Source organism: Corvus brachyrhynchos, unplaced genomic scaffold, assembly GCF_000691975.1.
Source record: "Corvus brachyrhynchos isolate BGI_N302 unplaced genomic scaffold, ASM69197v1 scaffold101, whole genome shotgun sequence".
Lineage (NCBI taxonomy): Eukaryota > Metazoa > Chordata > Aves > Passeriformes > Corvidae > Corvus > Corvus brachyrhynchos.
The window spans coordinates 5,862,448-5,880,856 of NW_008237239.1; the positions used below are offsets into that span (position 1 = coordinate 5,862,448).

An 18,409-nucleotide genomic window follows, 5' to 3' on the forward strand; every position below is an offset into this window, starting at 1 on the left:
GGAGAAGTCCCAGCTCGTGCATATATGCCCCTGATGAAGCACCATGTTCAAATGGTGGCATCTGTGACACAGGTTTACAATCACTGCATCAATTTGGTGTCTTAATTTAAATGATTTATCTTTGCTCTTGGCTTGCTGCAAGCTTTTTCATGAGCTGCAAGGAAAACTGATTTTATATATGTGTTTTTTAGCAAGTGACTCAGCTTGTTACTCATGTTATCTGGAGGAAATGGGACAAGAACTGAGAAATAGCGTGGTGGGTACCGGGTATGTGCAGGACCTGGAGATGTCCCAAAGGATTGCCATGGTGGGGGTGGCTGGAGACCTCAATCCCTCTTCCCTGTGGCACCAGAGCCACACCTGGCTCTGAGATCTATGAACAGGCTGAGAACTACTCTGTTGGGAAGGATCAGTTGCTGCAGAGTTTAGAAAGGATGCAGTTTGAGGTACTTAAAAGTCTACCATGGAATCAAAGCCCCAGGGAACAATCCATTTTTAGTATATCAAAATAAGTATATTTTGCTTATATAATCAATCCTAGGATGATAAATACTTTGTCATCCATTCCAGGCAATTTACTTCAGTGGTTGGCATCAAATAGATATTCTATGGTCAATATAATTTTCATGTCACACCTTTAGCTGCAGTTGCACCTACTTTTTAAAATTTATTGAAAGTTATGGTTCAGTTTTCCTTTTTATTTGAACTCTGAAACTTTTTTTTTTCTGATTAAAAAGTATGTTGTTGAGAGTAACCTGAAGTTATGTAAATCAATAATGCTACGCAGAAAAGGAGAACAAATTGTACCTCTTATTTGCATAATGGACAAGATCTGAAATGAATTCCTCAGGTTAATGAGTGTCCTCCGGGTTGTTGGTGAGAATATACAGCCTTCTGTGATACCAGTGTGTTACTGATTGAAAAGTACTGCTCAGAGTCAAAGAAAAGAAATGAAAAAAATCAGGAGCAAGCAGGTTAGGGGACTCCAGCATACTAAGCTTTTAGCTTTAGTGCATTGATTTTTGGATGCCCGCATTGAGCTCCACCATAAGCTGAGGATACAAATTCAGATTTACCCTTGCTTTGAGGTTCAAACTCAGCCTAATCTCACCTGGGGTTTTGGCTAAAATGGAGCTGAGTTCCCAAGTTTCTGTTGCACTGACATAAGGTTGTCTTTGTCTTTCTCAGAAAGAGAACAGTGCTCCCCAGAGGGAAGGGAACACGAACACCCTGCGCAGGGTTATGCAGCTCGGTTAACTTAGAAGAGTCTGAATCTTAGATGAGACAATCATGGGGCCAAAAATTGCTAGAAGCAGGCAGTTACAACTGCGTTAAAATGTCTCATATTTCCTATTCTGTTTCTGCTCCATTACCTTTATCCTCTTATTCCGGGCAGTTAGTTTCCTCCTGCTCCTATTAGCTTGCTGTGAAATGGTAACATGGCTGGAGGAGCACAGGATACTGCCATAGGTGGCCATTCCTGCATGGAGAGGAGAAAGGATAGGAGGAACCTTGCTTTGGCCGGAGTGCTCTGCAAATGGAATTGCTTTTGAAAGCTTGTAGTGTGACTGCAGTTGGAGATGCATTTATGTAGATGGCAAGAGGGGATTCAAACCAGAAGGGAGGGCATATTACCTTCCTACCCAGCGTAAAATTTTCTATTCCAAACAGGAGGAAGCTGGTGCTACTCAAAGTTCAATTGAGAATAAACAAAACAAGCGTTTTGTTCTTAAGCCTGGCTGATAATAAACTATAGTAAGTGAATTTTACCTTAACTATGCACCATGGAAAGGTGATAAACTACTGAAGAAGGGCTTGTACAAAAATTAAATTGCACATTAGTACATTTCATGTAACGTGACAGAATTGACTCTGCAGATCAACCACTGCACAATGACTCTTGCTTTTTCCCCTGTTTAATATGTACCTTGAATATTGCAGCATAAGAGATGATCTCCTTTAGAGGGTTGTTCTGAAGAAGGGAAAGTTCAATGGTCAAACGACAAAGGTGTTTTCCAATTTACAGTACAGCCACTTGTGGAGATTGGGGCCACTCTTGCTTCTTTGTGCCTCAGGACTTGAGTTGGAAAGCCATATTCTGTATACAGAATATTGCTGCAGCCTGGTTCCTGTCACTGGTGCCCTGAAATGAACCTCTCATCAGTGCAGAAAGTTTTTGGGAGTTCAGAAGCAGACAGGATTTTTAATCTGCTGAAACATTTCCTTGTTGGGAAATAGGACTTGCTATACTGGGAGTCAGCAGGTGTATCATGCCAGTTTATGAGGTCTATGCTGTTTTTCTATACAGGCAGAATATTAAATAAGCATTTTCTCATATATAGAGAATATTTGTTTATTTAATTTACTGTACACACACACAGAGTTACACTCTGGGTTTCTTTTTTAATGTTTTATATGGCCTTTTTTGCTGTGTAACAGCCTTCTTCAAACTCTGTTGCATCTTACCTATGATCTATAAAGCTAAGAATTATGGAAAAATTCCCAGGGATTTGTAGACTTCTGAAAACTGAATCCTACTGTAGAAACTTAGTGAATTAAATTGCCCCAGTGCTTGTGGTTTTAAGAGTGTGTGAGCCTTCATTCTACACAAGGAAGAAAAAAGAAGACACATCAAGTAAGGAGAAATTGTGCAAGAATCCAGCAGAGCGACTGTGCTTTACCTATCATTCTTCAAAAGATGTTTGATCCTTAGATAAAACATTTGTTAATACTTTTAAGATTTCAACATAACATCTTTAAAGATTTTCTCTTTTTCTACAGTAAATACTTAATAATATGTCATAATTTTACCTAAGTGTTAAACTTCTTTCAATATCTGGATCTAACTATTCACCCTAGGCATTCAATAACAACAGTGTAACACAGAAATCCTGAATCAGGGAGCAAGAGGAAGAAATAAGGCTGGAGGAAATGAGTTGAATGTTTAGAATAATTTCAGATTAGATTTAACTCTCTGACTCTCTGCTAGCAACATGAAAAAGATAATCTTTTTATGTCATTGATAGGCAAATTGTGGGAAATGCTGAATGCAGGGCACAGAAACTAATTAGAAAAAGAATTAAAATATGAAAATATTCTTTCAGATATAAAATCATTTGATTGGATAAACTAAGGTTCTGGAAGCCTTATTCTCTCTCTTTTTTTTTTTTTTTAATCAGTTTGCAGGAAATGGAGCAAAGCAGAGCAAACAGAAAAGAGTGGCAGGGTGTTAATTGCCACCTGATAATTAAAGCAAGGCATAGTCAAGGAACAGATATCCTCCCAGCTTTCAGCATGAAAACGGTGATGGGCAGCATCTCTGGATGCTCAGCGCTGTTTTGATAACCCTGGGAAGCTGCTGCAGGGAGGGCCTCAGTGACACAAAAGTCTGTGTCTCAGAACACACATTATCAGGTGGGGAGTTTCATAAAACTGATTTTTTAATTGATCTTTTTTCCATCTCTGCCTTGGTGTCTGGGCTGTTGATGGGTAGGAAATGGAAGGGATGAGCTCCCTCGGTGATAAAAAGCGTGGGCGAGCAGGCGACGGTTGCAGGGTAATGGCAAAAGTGCCTTGTGCCAGTCACAGATGAGTACTGAGAGATTAAATAGATTAAATGAAAATAAATGTAAGCTAATTGAATTCAGTGATATAGGAGAAGAAATCAGAGGAGTATAAAATTAGGCTTAAGATGGGCATTATTATTTTACTTTTTGTCAGCTCTCTTTTTGGCTTGCCAGGATCAGGAGCTTTTTGAGTCAGAAGTGAAAACAAAACAAGGACACAGTTTGAAGGAAAACAAACTATTTACCTGTTTTGTTCTTACAACAAAGGAGTTTAGCAGAAGATTTGCATTGTTTTAGAAAAATTGTACTTTGACACCATCTTAGACTGAAGTTGCTTGGATTCTCTAAATTTTTTTGTTTTAAGTAAGATGACCTAAAACTTGAGTGTCTTAGTGGCTTGTAAAAGTCTCTCTTTTCAAGTTAAAGTCTCTCTTTTTAAGTTAAAATGTTCAGAAATGTGATGAAATCTGTGACAACACAATTGTGATTCATTTTCTAGATTTTGTTGTGGGCTCAGAGACGTGGTGGTTAAACTCCCCTTCTTCCCACACTTCAAGCACATGTGTTTTATGGAAGAACATAAATTTGCCAACTCAGGAGTTTATTATATCCAGTCAGCAAGATGGACCACTAAACTTAAGGGACAGTACAGAAAATAAAGCAGACATGAAGGCCTGAAGAGCATAATGGGGAAAATGGAAGTTTTAAAATAGTCATGGCAAATTGAAAGCCAAGCTGTAAGTATGTGTTGTGTTTTTCTGGGCCTGGTATTTAAGAGAAGAACTGTGAACTTGAAGCAGAGGATGAAGGATTTGATTTGAATATGAATGTCTGGCAGGGTCTTAGTAGCATGAAAGGGATAATTTTAGCAGCAGCTTTTGAATAGGGTGGTTGGATACAAGCTGAGATATAAGTAGGCTACACAGGCTACAGCTAAGATCAGGGATGAGGTAAGAAAAAACCACGAAAGGCAGGTGAAATTCACCTGTGTGCAAAAAAAGTCTTGTAGAAGCATGCATGACTTTCAGTCATACCTACATCCTGTTTTGTAAATCTTATTGGAATACTAAGTGTTTGGGTGGCAAACAGAAATTTCCCTCAGGCAGTCAGGCTATATTTTATGGTATCCTTTTACATGCACAGTACTCTGAGGGGTTTGGTGAGGATCTGAAACATAGGGAAGGTTATCAGGGTAGGGGTTCTGTTGAGGCCTCTCACCAGGTGAAGGAAGGTGATTCGTAGTAAAGATAAACTTGAGTATGTGGGGTCAGAGGTTATGGCAGGGTACCCAAGAGAAGAGGAAAATACATCCAAAATTGTCTAGATCCAAAGACAGACTTAAAACAAAGATTTTGAAATTCTTTTTTCACACCTGAAAGCTTGTGCTGAAACAAATGCAATGATTAGTGAACAAACCAAAACAATATGAAGTGTCTAGCACTTTTTTCTCTTTTCTAACAAATGCTTTTGCAACTCTTCAGTGATTAATTTTTTCGGAGGAAAACATACAATTAAAGTTTAGTAGGCATAGATGAACACTGAAAAAGGCATGCACTGTAAAAGACTTCAATAATGTTTCCAGCCAAACCATTTGGCAGATGAAATACTTTTCTCTAGTGCTTCAAAATTTTCTGTCAGAGGCACTTCGCTTTTCTTGCTACACAGAAATGTTTATTATCTTTGATTTGAAAACAAACAAACAAAAGCCTTTTGTTCCCTTTCAGGTCTTACTTTCATTGTAGAACATTTAAACATCTGACATTGGCTTTAGCAGAGGAAGGAATGAACTCTTTTCAACCTCAGTTGGAACACTTGCACTTGTTTAGTAGTTGGTATAGTGATTTCCAGTATCTAGGGCCTTACTTTACAGGTAGAGGAATCCATAAAATCCCACCATATGTCATAGAATGATTTTTATATTTATTAAACAAGTAACCATGGATAATTGGGGTTTTTTTGACTGATGAGACTCTGGTATTAAACTGATCAAAAATGAGAGAGGCTAAGTTAATTTATACAGTAATGCAATGAAATTAACATTTTTGGTTTAGGACTGTATTCTGTGCATTTAAGAATATTCCCTGTAAATATCCATGACCATAAAGGGTTCTTTTTCTCACCTCTTCAGTATTCCAGCCAACGTTACTTAATTCTTTTTCATGAAGCTCTTTGAATTCGAATATGATTGTTCCTCTACCTTGTAATATTACTTTATTGACTATTATGCCATATACTTATCACATAATTTACACATCTCACAAAATGCTTTGGTTTGGAAGGGACCATCTGGTTCCAGTCCCCCTGCCATGGGCAGGGACACCTTCCACTAAACCAGTTTGTTCAGACCTACATCCAACCTGGCCCTGAACACTGCCAGGGATGGGGCAGCTTCTCTGGGCAACCTGTGCCAGTGCTTTGACACCCTCACGGTAAAGAATTTCTTCCTACTATCTACTAGAAATCTGCCCTCTTTCAGTTTAAAGCCATTCCCTCTTGTCCTAGCACTGCATACCCTTGTAAAAAGTCCCTCTTATAAGGTCCCCCTTTAGGTACTCAAAGGGTCTCTAAGGTCCTCTCCAGAGCCTTCTCCAGGCTGAACAGCCCCAGCTCTCTCAGCCTGTTTTTGTAGGAGAGGTGCTCCAGACCTCTGAGAATCTTTGTGGCCTCCTCTGGAGTTGGTCCAACAGGTCCATATTCTTTTCTACACTGCAGACCCCAGGGCTGGACACACCAGAGCAGAGCAGAGGGGCAAAATCCCCTCCCTGCTCTGCTGCTGCCCACACTGCTCTGGATGCAGCCCAGGGTGCTTTGGTTTTCTGAGCTGCAAGCTCACATTGCTGGTTGTGTTCAGCATCTCAACCCCCAAGTTGTCCTCCCCAGGGAGAAATGTAAAACGTCCACAAATTTCAATTACATTGTGGCAACATATTTCATTCTTAAAGTTAGATATGCTTTCACTGTAAAGTGGAAGGAATGGGAAGATAATTTAGAAGTACCAGTCCTATTAGAATGTACTTCCAACAAATACACTTGTAACTCAGTAGAATAGTGTTAACATTTTTCCCCACTAAAAATAATGAGATCTGGTTTGAAATTTCTGGCTAAAATTAAATTTCAGTAAATAAACAGGGAACAAAAAATAAGTCTAACTTGCAACTTTCCTCCCCCATTGTTTTTCAAAGCACAAATAAATTTTTCATTCAGAATTTTGGTAATTTTTAGGATGAGAAATTTGGAGAGCTTTCACTGATCAGCAAATATGTGAGCTATTTCAAAACCTGCAAATGTGTTTATAAGTTCTGTAAATAGGAACAATTGAATGCTGAGCTGTAACAAAAAGCTGGCCAGGATTTTATGTGCCAAGTGTTTAGGAATCTTTCCCTTAAAGTGTAAAAATATAGCGTTATTAAAGCCAAAAAAATTTTGAAAATTATTAAGAATAGTGTCCACTCCCCCTTCATGTTTTTGTTGTCTTCCAGTCTGATGCATCCAAAACCACAAGCAAGAGAAATCACCATTTCTTGAAATGTTTTTACACATGTTGTGATGACAGTACTCTCGTGTCGCACAATCAACTGGTAGTGAAACTTCCAAAGTCTCCTCATCTCAATGGTTATTAAAATATATTAGAAATTATAAACTTAGTATCACAGCCTTGGAGAAAGCAAAGCTGTCACATACAGATGCAGGCTAGAGATTTCTTTATCCTTGAGGTGGCTACTAATTCCTGGTTTGCACTAGGAAGCAAATAATTTTCTTATGCTCTATTATTCTCATTAGAAATCATTTAGCTAGACAAAATATATGTCTATATATTGTTCTTTTATGTGGTCCTTAAAAGAAAATATGACTGTTTTTTCATGATATTTTCAGTAAGAAGCATATTATGACTTTTATGTGTCAGGCATTAGTGGAGGAGAGATGGAGCTGAGGTGATGTTTGCTATATCTCAGTATAGCAGAAGTTTTGATTTCACTGATAAAGTAACTGCAGTGTCAGCTAAATGGGCTTATACCTAGTTGGTTCAAGTCAAATGCATTGTAACTATCAGCAGTCTGAATCCCAAAGAAAGAGGAAAATAAAGCCTTAAAGCATCAGTAACCTGTGGCTGAAGCACCTTTTCTCTAGTTTTAGTCTTTAAGAACACATATAAGAAACTGATGGATACAGAGGCTTCCCTGAACTTTCTTATGGAATAGGGAAGGCTCAAGAAAAGATTCTTCAAACAGATTGATAGAACACGGCTCTGTTTTTCTAGACATTTTGCTGATTGAACACTGTTATTAGTTGTACGTGAATGAAACCTGAGAGTGAGTTATATTTGGGGGTTTTCTTGATTTACATCACCATAGATAAAGAACAAACTAAATCCATTGTCCAACTTGTCCTTTAAACCTTTTATTGCTAAGTTCAATAGAGTGCTTTCTGTATACATGAATTTTTGACTATTGGAGAAAATCTTGAAAACTTGACATTTCCTTGGAAGAGTGTAGTCTCTGATTTCTGATGATAGAGTCAAACTCCTCCTATCTCTAAGGTTAAGCAAAATATTTGCAAGGATATTAATTGCCCTTTGATAATCTAAAGGGCAGAGAGACTGAAAAACATTGAAAAATGGGAAGAATTCATGTAAGAAATAAATTTAATTCAAAGTGTTTCTGGAGTTGTATATGCATTAAATTTACTTTTGTTTTATTTCTTTAAACTTTTGGATGATCTATTTAATCTGTTGGAGCTAACCAATATTACCACTTTTAGCCTTTTTGGTGCAAAAGTGATAAGGAGGAAATAATAAAGACAAGGAATGAGGGATCTTGTAGGGAGAGTAAAGAGAGATGGAATTAAAGCTACTTGCTTTCCTGATGTTCATTTGTTCCCATCTTTCTTCCTTTCAGAAAGTGCTTGTATGCAGACATCAGGACAGTAAGTCTCATACGAGTACAGTTCCCTGTACTTGGCTTTAGAGTCTGTCAAGTGTCCTTGACAGCTTTTAGAAACTTTAAATAATTGTGAAGGAAAATTGAACCATCAGTCATCAATATGAAATAAGAATGCTTAATTTTTGCTACACATTGGCCTATAGGTTTTGGAGCCAGATGTTTTTTATGTGTGCTTTGTTTGACTTATGGAGATATTCAACTGAATAAGGAAAATCCATACCACAACCTAGAAAGAAGTTTTCCTATTACACTCTTTGTTTTGCAATTAACTTTCATAGATTTTTGTTGCAGGAAGCTCATTCACGCAGCCTAGTTTAGAAAGTGCGTGCCTGTCATGTTTAGACAACAAGGTTTAAGTTATTACAGAGAGGGGCAGTAGTATAAATCTTCTGGCAGTTACCTGCTCTGGTATATTCTGTGTATACTATATATATATTTGCATTGTAATAACACCTTTATTAATATTTGGGGACATGAAAATTAAATCAACATGAGATCTGTTTTAAAAAAAGAGTAAGATTACTTCCTACAAGGGTCTTTCATCACCATTTTAACAGCTAGAGATACTATATAAGATGTGGATAGTATGTGAGGGAACAAAGGATATTTCATCTCCTACTTAAATCTTCTCAGCTTTGGTAACAGCAAAACTGAGCAGGAGCTTTGTAGCTGTAGTGTTTGATGATATTTCCATAACATTTGTGGCTGTCCAACTTTGTTGTGAAATGAAAGTCAGGAAATCTGACTGAATGCATTGTTAACTTTCAAGAGCCTACATTTTACTTCTGCAAAAGCCCTGCAACATTTCGATCTTTAAGCATCTTGTCATTAAACTTAGGCAGAAAGAGAGGAACAGGAAAGGAACCTAAAGGGTGACTGTGATTTAAAGATTTCCCTGGAGAAGACAAGCAAGGTACTGTTTGGGCTGCCAGAAGCTGAAGTCAAAAGAATGACTGTTTTAACATGTTGGGCATGACTTAATTCCATCATCATCAGCCAGATGGAAAATACACTGACAGGCTTTGAGTGACCACTGACAGGATCAAAGGGCACTGTGATTATGGTGTGGTTAGCTGGCACCACAAGGGCACCTTAGGTAACTAGTCATGCAACTAGTTTAGTGCATTAAACTGTGTGAAGAATTAACATTGGTATTAATTATGATATTTTTAATAAACTTTTTTTTATATCTGGCTTTGCTAGAACGCTGTTTTTAGGATTGTATATATTAGGTCTGCTCTTTTTATTACTGTATTTTAGAGTCACATTCTGTTGTGTAACTATCCAGATGGGTGGAACTACAGGCAGAGTTATTTGGCTTTTATGCATAAAGAAAAGACTACCAGTAAAATTACTGAATTTATGATGTGTTTCTCAAAGATGAAATAGGGAAAGGAGCAAGTCATATGTTAAAAATCATTGTAGTCTTTGTACTTTTTTATTTTTGTGAAGAAGATTTTTTTTCTGATGATATTTCATGGATTCTTGTAATTATTTTGTGGTCTTCTGTTCTAGCTACCCTAACACCAAGATCCTTTGCATTTTCCTCATTCTACAGATGCTCTGGGGAATGCTCTGTTTCACAGCAATGCGTGTGCCTCCCGGGCTGTACTGTGGAGAGAAGCATGCATTAAGATTTCTTTTGATAAGTCCATGCATTTGGTCGTGTGATGAGGTCGAGGTGCTCTTCAAGATACTTTTATAGTGTGGTGCCCCATGACCTGATATGCCCTAGAAGAGAAAGAGGTACTTAACTATATATTAGCTCTGTATATATATGCAGCAAGAGATTATAAGCAGTCACCACATTATTAAACAATCTCAACTGATCATTCAAGCCTTTTATTTGTACATAAAAATAGGACTGGAACATTTGTAGTTATCCTTTCCTAGATATCCTCCTCAGGTCTCTCCTGGGAACCAGAAGCAGTGTGGGTTTTGGCCCTTGGCTTAGACCTGTGAAATTTCTGGCCAGTTTATCTCACCTTTTCTTGTGGTGCTGTTTAAAAGCTGTTTCAACCATTTTTGCTACTGCTGTTTGTTTGCTTAACTAATCCTTTAATCCTATTCATAGCTTCTGTTAGAGAGTGAGGTCCTCATAATCCTTTTGGGCAAACTTGCTTTCCTTTTATTATCTTGGCTGGTGTTCATTCATGAGTGGTTACTAGCCATAAATATGTGGCAATTTTTTGGCTAAATACAGAGGCAGAAATTGGAGAACTTGTGACTTTGAATTTTACTTTTCTGGTAGTAAGTATGAGCTCAACAAATCGTGTCGCATGGCTTTGTTGTGCCTGGTCCCATAACTGCATGCTTACATCTCCAGTTAAAGGAGGGTAGCATATACCCTCTCATGAAGGCTTGGAAATCTCTTTGAAGACAGAAAGCAAAATATTAGAGGACTTTAGGAGAGGCCATGTTTACATATCATATTGCTACTTTGCTGGCAGTAGATCCAAACTAAGTAAAAGTTCCCAGCTTCTTAGAAAATACAGTATTTTCTCTAAGAGTGACTGAATTAAGAATCTGAAGCTTTGCCTCCCTGCCAGAAAAGCAGGAGGCCCTGAGCGCTGTCATTTTCTGCCAAGAGGGAGGAAGTGGAGCTGACAGGAGCTCTCCTGACAGAGAGCTGCTGGCCACCAGGACATGGGCTGTTGGTCTCTCTAAATGCAGTATTTCTTTTCCAGGAATGCATTGTGAATTTCAAGCTTTGCTCTTTTTCCTGTTTCTAGCATGCAGACTGTTGGCAGTGTTATATTTATTGCAATTTTTTTGTCTTGGCAAAGAATTCAAAAGTGCCTCAGTGGACCAGTGATAGACTAATGGTATGGAGCAGCAGTAAATGTTTTTTTTTCTGCACTGCAATTATGTTTCATAGGTGCCGTACTGGAAAATGAGATCGATGTTTGAATCCACTCTGGTAGTTCAGTTGTTGTGGATGTGCTGCTCTCAAGGGAGGCAGCTCGTGGGTACAGTGGAGAAGGGCCCAGGGACAGGCTGGCAGTTTTAGCACCACCATTTTCCCAATGGAGTTTTTCTTTTGCTTGGAGAAATATCTTAAAAGTGATTGTGGATTACATATGCTTTGGGTGCCTGTGTGTGCCCCAAATTATGGACAGGTCATTTTCAGATGATCTGATAAAATGGTGTTGCAATAGTGCTGCACAAGTCGTGGACTTTGGAACAACTGGTGGTCTGCAGATGCTCAATCAGCACAGGTCCTTCAGCTGAATACACCCTGCAATTAGTTTAAGTTTTCTGGATAGCATTATAGGAGGAAAAGCCCCAGAAAAGCTGGGAAAATCTGTCTTGCCAAAAGCTATACATGTGCAGAAACACTTTGTACACGTCTGGCACAGCGCATTTTCTGCCTGTAAAACTTCTCGTACTGGAACAAACAGCTGGTTAATGGAGACGTGTTTTTCCAACTGAACTTTAATGCCAATTAAAACCAGCACTGGTTTATTCAAAACAAAACTGCTACTTTTGCTAGACAATTTTTTGTCATTCTACGGCATCAGAAGAATCAATGAGAGAAGATAGTAAGTATGTAAAGCTGTCAAGTTATGAAAAATAATGAAACATACTTTTCCAAAGCTATGAAGGATTATAGTTTCAAAACTATCTCAAGTGCTTGATTTTTAACCTACCTTTTTCTACTATATCTCAATTTTTTTTGGGTGGTCTCCCTTTTAAAAAGATCTGAAAATCTGGTAAATGTTACTGTAGCTGTGTAAAAATATTCCTCCTCAGAATACAAAAATCTTGAATAATACATTATGTTCAACTAATAATTTTAAAAAATTTATTTCATATGATGCTTTATGAGATTTTTAGTTTAAAAACTTTGGGCAATTTTACCAGTCCCCCAAATCTGGAACCATCTAAGTGCATTACTCCTTGCATAGAATAGTCTATAACACTGATACATTACAAATGATTTCACATGATTGCACTGACTGTCCAAAAGCAGGAATTATTTCAATTCCCTTATCCAGATTGAGATCCCTGGGCACCAAAAAAACCATCTGATCAAGGAACTGAAGCTGAATTTTTCACAAATGAGTAAAAGCTCCTTTTTTCATTCCTGTCTCATTTATCAAAGGGGCCAGTTGAGTCCATATCCTTGAAAATTTTTTGAGTAGTTGTGTTGTAGTGTTGTACAACTATCCCAAAATATACCACAATGGAATTTCCCATTTTTGGGGAAGGATTAGTTAATGTCCTTTGATGAGTTTACTCAGTCTGAGTGCTTTGTGAGAAGGCATGTGTGTATGACATGGAAGAGACCTGAAAGTTTGTGGGGTTTGGTCTCTGTCATCCTCAGGTGATGCTGGGGGGAGATCAGCTACAGTGGTATGAATTTTGTTGTTAACCCTCTAAACTTGAGTAACTATTAATTTAACCAGATTAAACATCTGATTGACTTTGTCAGCAGGCAAAACCATATTACATTCCAGGCTAGCCCTGTTTTATAACTGCTGCAGGTCTGGCATTGCAGATGATGCATGGATTGAGGATGGGATTGTGTTCTATTCATCTATCAGGCTTAGTCCCCAACCTTAAATGTGTACAGCATGATAATATTGCATAGCACATCACACCTCCATTGGCATGCTGCTGAGGATGTGGGAAAGTCAGTATCCCACTGTCTTACCCAGGAATAACACACTGTCCTGGTCACTTTGGGTTATATTCTTCCAGGTTTGTGTTTCAAGTCATGGAGATAATTGGAAAACTGCAGCTGCACAGTATGGAGCATGCTGTGTAAGCAGAGATCTAAACACTGTCTATAGAGACACCTAGATACCAGGGTGTGTGTAAGAAACACTGCTTAATTATGGACACAATAACAACACATCTGCAGGGAAACACAGAATTCACTGCGAGGAAGCGTCACTGCGATATCATCTACATACATTAATTGCTAGGTAATATTTTTACATTATGCAGATAACTAAACAAAATACAAACATGCTGTAGCCTTTTAACAAGGAGCTAAAGGCCTAGGACACCTCGTAAAAAATTCTGACAAACACCATTTAAAAGTGATTATGCCTCTATGCTATAATTGTTAAGATCCTTTGTATTATTGGGAAAATTTCACAGGAACTGCAGTCTTTCTTCTCTGATGTTTACTTTTCAGGAGCCTGCATATAGCTTTTTGCATGGCCAATCCAAAATGCATGAGAGCTGTGATTATTCAGATAAGCTCTTACATATGCTGACTTTCAAAACTTTGAGTGATAAGCTTCTTCTGTATTCCTTTTTCTTCTCAGTTTTCTCCTCCGGTACGCTAATCTTCACTACACTTATGTTATATCCCAACCACAGACATTTTATGTTCTAGCAGACATAGCTCCTCTGGCACTAGGCAACATTTCCACCAGTTTAAGCTTCTGAATGCCTCTCAAATCTCACTTGAACAACATATGGAAATCGTACTACAACTAGTTATATTTTTTGGATATGAATTTGTAAAGAAAATGTGTTCTGTTTGAAACTTGAGGTGAGGAGAGATAAGGAAAACAGAATATAATAAAAAAGGCACTTCTGGAAAAATCTGTATGATCTGGCTTTTAAGCTCCCCTGTTCTAATTTAGCAACTACTTTTTTACATGCAGCAAATCCTTTTATTGGTTATTTCTTGTTCTTTAATGACTTCACTACAGGGTTGCATGGATCGATAGGATTGCCTACTCCAAAATCCATTAACGTGGTTCTTGACTGAATGCAGTCCAGGCGTGTTAATCACCATTATTTTTCAAGAATGTCAGACCTCTCAAGTTTTCTATATGTGAATTTCATGTCTAAGAATTGATGTGTTCCCTATTTCTACACAGGACTGAATGCCTTGCTGGAAATTATAGCACAATGTTGGTTTAAAAATCTGCTTTAGAAAATATGATCAAGATAAAGAAATTTCTTTAATTTTGGCAAAGATGTATAAACTGAAATTCAAATTGTAGTATCATCTCTGCATTTCTTATCTAGATGATAGTACAATTCAAAGAAATTTGAATTATATGTCTCTTATTCCAACACACGCATATTAAAAAGAAACTTTTTTTGATGTGATTGCATCAGCAGAAAAGATATAGCATGATTGATGCCAGTGGGGTTTGACAAATAGCAACTCTACAGAAATTATACAAAAATTTCCTTCCATATTTCCTCTCAACTGTTCTGCCACTTTGATGAAATGGTAATCTCTCTAATCCATTTCTCCAGCTAGAAAAGCTGTTTCAGAAACATACCCTTCCCTGCAGTTATTACCATGATGGAACATTTATTATCCTGCAAATGAGGCATCACACTCTCTGATAATTCCCCTAAAAAAAAAATCTTAGGGATAACTGCCTTCTATTGTGCATATCAATGATCAATTAAAATGTGAAAAAAAGCATTCTATATTCTGCACAAGGCAGAATACAGACTGTTTCACTGATCAATATCCAGTGCAGAAATATGTTAAATCTTGTTGAATTCTGGCTTGTGCTGATGGGTGGTTTGACACCCCACTCACACCCTAAACCAGCAAGGCTGAGGACTGTGGAGTTGTGAATTATTGTTTTCACGTACAAGAGCCCTGGTCAATTTTGCCTTGAAAAATATGTCTGTAATGCACTAAATGATTGTGGCTTTTGGCCCTGTGTGTTTCTGGGCTGCTAGGGCAGAGTGAGAAACACAGCCATAAAAAATGTACTACCAAACAAGCAATCAACCAACCAAAGAAACCCTTCCCGAAAATACCCCTACAAAAATCACCAGTAGGCTTTGTACAAAACCAGTCCCTGGTTAACTATTTGCTTTATTTAAAAAAAAAAAAAGTAAATCACAAGGACTAAATCCATGTGGGAGCCCTAAACCTACCATACTGCTTTAATAATAATATTTTTTGTTCAGTCACTTATATTTTTGTTTACTCAGCTTAAAAGCATGAAGATGAAACTAAAGGTATTCACAAGAGAGTTAATTTTAATGTTAGGGGGCTTTATGTATGAAAACAGTGATTTTTATAAAATAGCCTAAGAATAATGTGCGAAAACAATTGCTGAATGATATGGGCTGTTTGCTTGTCTTCAACCTGCTTTTATTTTGTGTGTACACATATACATTTATATGTGTGTACCTGCTATATGCAAATGCATTCTAGTTCTAGAGCAGGTACTCTTTGTTAACTTTGCTTAATTTCTTTATTGCTTTCCTTTGAATATTCTGTAATTTCTGCCTTCTGCAAGTAGCTTCAGAAATGTTTTTGTGGTACTGTGTAACTAAAACTTGACTGAATTATTGTTCTGTTTAAGAGACGTTTTCAAACACAGTTGAATATTACCTTGAAAATGCAATTTTTGAATAGTAATGATTCTTAAAAGTCTTTGTTGTGGAGTCTCTTCCTTCCTATGTCTGATCTTTAAAAATAAATTTCAATTATATGGACCATTACAAAGCCCTAATAGCATAATGAGAAAATTTAAGTTATTCATTTTTTTAACATTTACTGCTGCTTTTTCTTTAGCTAGAACAAAATAGCAATTTCTTTGCTTTTTTTTCTTTAGCTAAAGCAATAGGTGACTTGATGTTGCTTGTATTTTGCACACCTGCAGATTGCTGTTTGAACACTGGTGCACCACCTCTTCAACCACTATGTTAAGATCCACCTTGCATTTCGTTCTTGCAGATATGTAAAGTTTTTACAGACCTTGAAAGAATGTAGCATGGATGGAAACAAGACACGTTCCTGAAGAAATGTATTATTCGACAAAACTTGCCCAACTTGAGCATTTTCCAGGTAAAGGATCTGCTTTTTTTTTTTTTTTTTTTTTTTTTTGCTAAATGTTACTAATGTTACTTGTTTAAACACTGTGGAGTAAGTAAGAAAAGCTTGCTGAGTCAAAAATGCTTTGTCCCAGTGTCATTTATGAGAAAGGAACAATACCTAAAATAGTAAGCTGCTTGGAATCAAGCTTACCAGATAATGCCATGAATATGGGAGCATTTTTTTCTTACGTAGTAGAAAAAATCCCCCAACCCAATGATCTCAAATCCAAATAGTTACCATAGTAACTCATGTTATGGTATATTATTTATGGACATATTGCAACATAGTATTCATAATGTGTTACTTTTTTCAGACCGTATGCTTCTGGTTGTTCACGTAACATTTGCACAGCTGAGTGAAAATGCCAGATCTTTTCACTTGTAGCAAGTTAACATTTCTCTATACTACCAGAAAGTGCCGAATGATGTATTTTTGAGATCGCTAGAAAAAAATCATAGTTTGGTTTTTTTTTTATTGTATTCAGATAATCAGTGTAATATCATAGTTTGGTTTTTTTTTATTGTATTCAGATAATCAGTGTAATACAGCTAAGTAGTGCTACTAATTTTTTTTTTTTTATCTCTCTGCTGTCTTCTGAGGGTGAAGGGCAAGGAGCCACTGCAGCCACGACAAGTAGTACATTCCACATCTGCTGATAGAAGGGAATGATACTTCATAAAAAATCAATTGGAATTGCTGAAAAGAAAGCAAACGAAAGAATCACACAACTGGCTCTACCATAGGCTTTCATAAATGCTCTTTAATAGTGTTACTTATGATGCGAACACGTAAATTAGTCTGTAAAAGGCAGACTAATTAGTTAAGCTTGTGCTTATGAAATTTCAAACTAATTTGATTGTTCAAGCGTTGTCTTCAGACATGTATTTACTAAAATAAGTACCTATGCTGTTGGTAAAAGTAACTTTCTGTCCTTTCTGCTCACATTTTGAGGCACAAAGAGCAGCAGGATACTCTACTGCTTAGGAATGGTAATGAAACTTGGTCACCTGGCTTTGCCATTCCCAGACAGGAGCCAGAGTACTTGCTCTGTGTCTCCCTGCTCTCTTCCTTTTTATACAAATACTGTCTTAAGAAAGTTAAGCTAGATGTTGCTATGACTGTCTGCAAAAGAATGCCATTGAATCAAAGGGAACAGTGTGGGAATCTGCACATCCAGGTCACTCTGAAACTCTTTGTCTTTGAAGCTCATACGTGCACCAAATTGAATATTTGGATATAAATATTTAGACACCTGAGTTGATTAACTTTACTTAACACCGAGTATTTTTACGTGCTATCTAATCCATGTTAAACAGAGCAAGTTTTTCAAATGAGGTATTCCTGCCAGCAAGCACCACTCCTTCCCAGACAGGAGCTTAGCTATCAGTTGATATTCCCTTTTCTGCTTGTCATTTTCATCATTTGGCACCTGTAACTATTTTGAATGCAATTTATGTCACTTACACATGAAGTGTGTGACACCTAAATGCCATAAATCATGCATATGTATCACTGCTGGTGCAAATTTACCTCCGTAATTATCTATACTCACAAACTGTCATTGTTATGAGGCCTTGCTGGAGACTGGCTGAAGAACATGACGTACTTCACCCATCCTCTACACACAAATTATGTCCTGTTCCATAATTTTACTTCTGTTTGAAAGGTTATTAAAATGTTTTAAAATAAAAATTAGGTAAAAATTTTTATGGATGAAAGAGAAATATTGTGTGCGTGAAGAACATTTTTCAGCTCCTCTCTGCACTTCATTTTATTTCAGCTGTGAATGGACTTTCCTGAAAATGTTAGTATTTTATTGAGAACAGGCCTGATCATTTACTACCCTGACCATGCAATTATCCCACTAAAAATGCCCACTAATGGGCAATAAAAAGGGTGTTTCCCCATATAGATTTTTTTTTCCATCAACAGTTACATGCATTCTGGTACATCCTGCTGATAAATATTCTTGTAATTCCTGGTTTTGATTGGAAAAGAAAGCAATAATCAATTACTCTAGTTGCAAAGCCTCCAAATCTTGTGGTTGTGGTTGTGGTTTTACACATCTGAGACATTCCTGC

General features: G+C 37.3%; 1 long non-coding RNA gene across 1 annotated transcript in view; it reads left to right on the plus strand.

The window, feature by feature from the left end:
- Window positions 1-1,402: 1,402 nt before the first annotated feature.
- Window positions 1,403-18,409, plus strand: part of LOC108445569 — a 92,063-nt gene continuing 75,056 nt past the window's right edge. The window contains exons 1-4 of the long non-coding RNA XR_001860468.1: window positions 1,403-3,414; window positions 4,066-4,303; window positions 10,065-10,252; window positions 16,188-16,298. This is a non-coding gene — a long non-coding RNA (uncharacterized LOC108445569). The remainder of the gene's footprint in view (window positions 3,415-4,065; window positions 4,304-10,064; window positions 10,253-16,187; window positions 16,299-18,409) is intronic.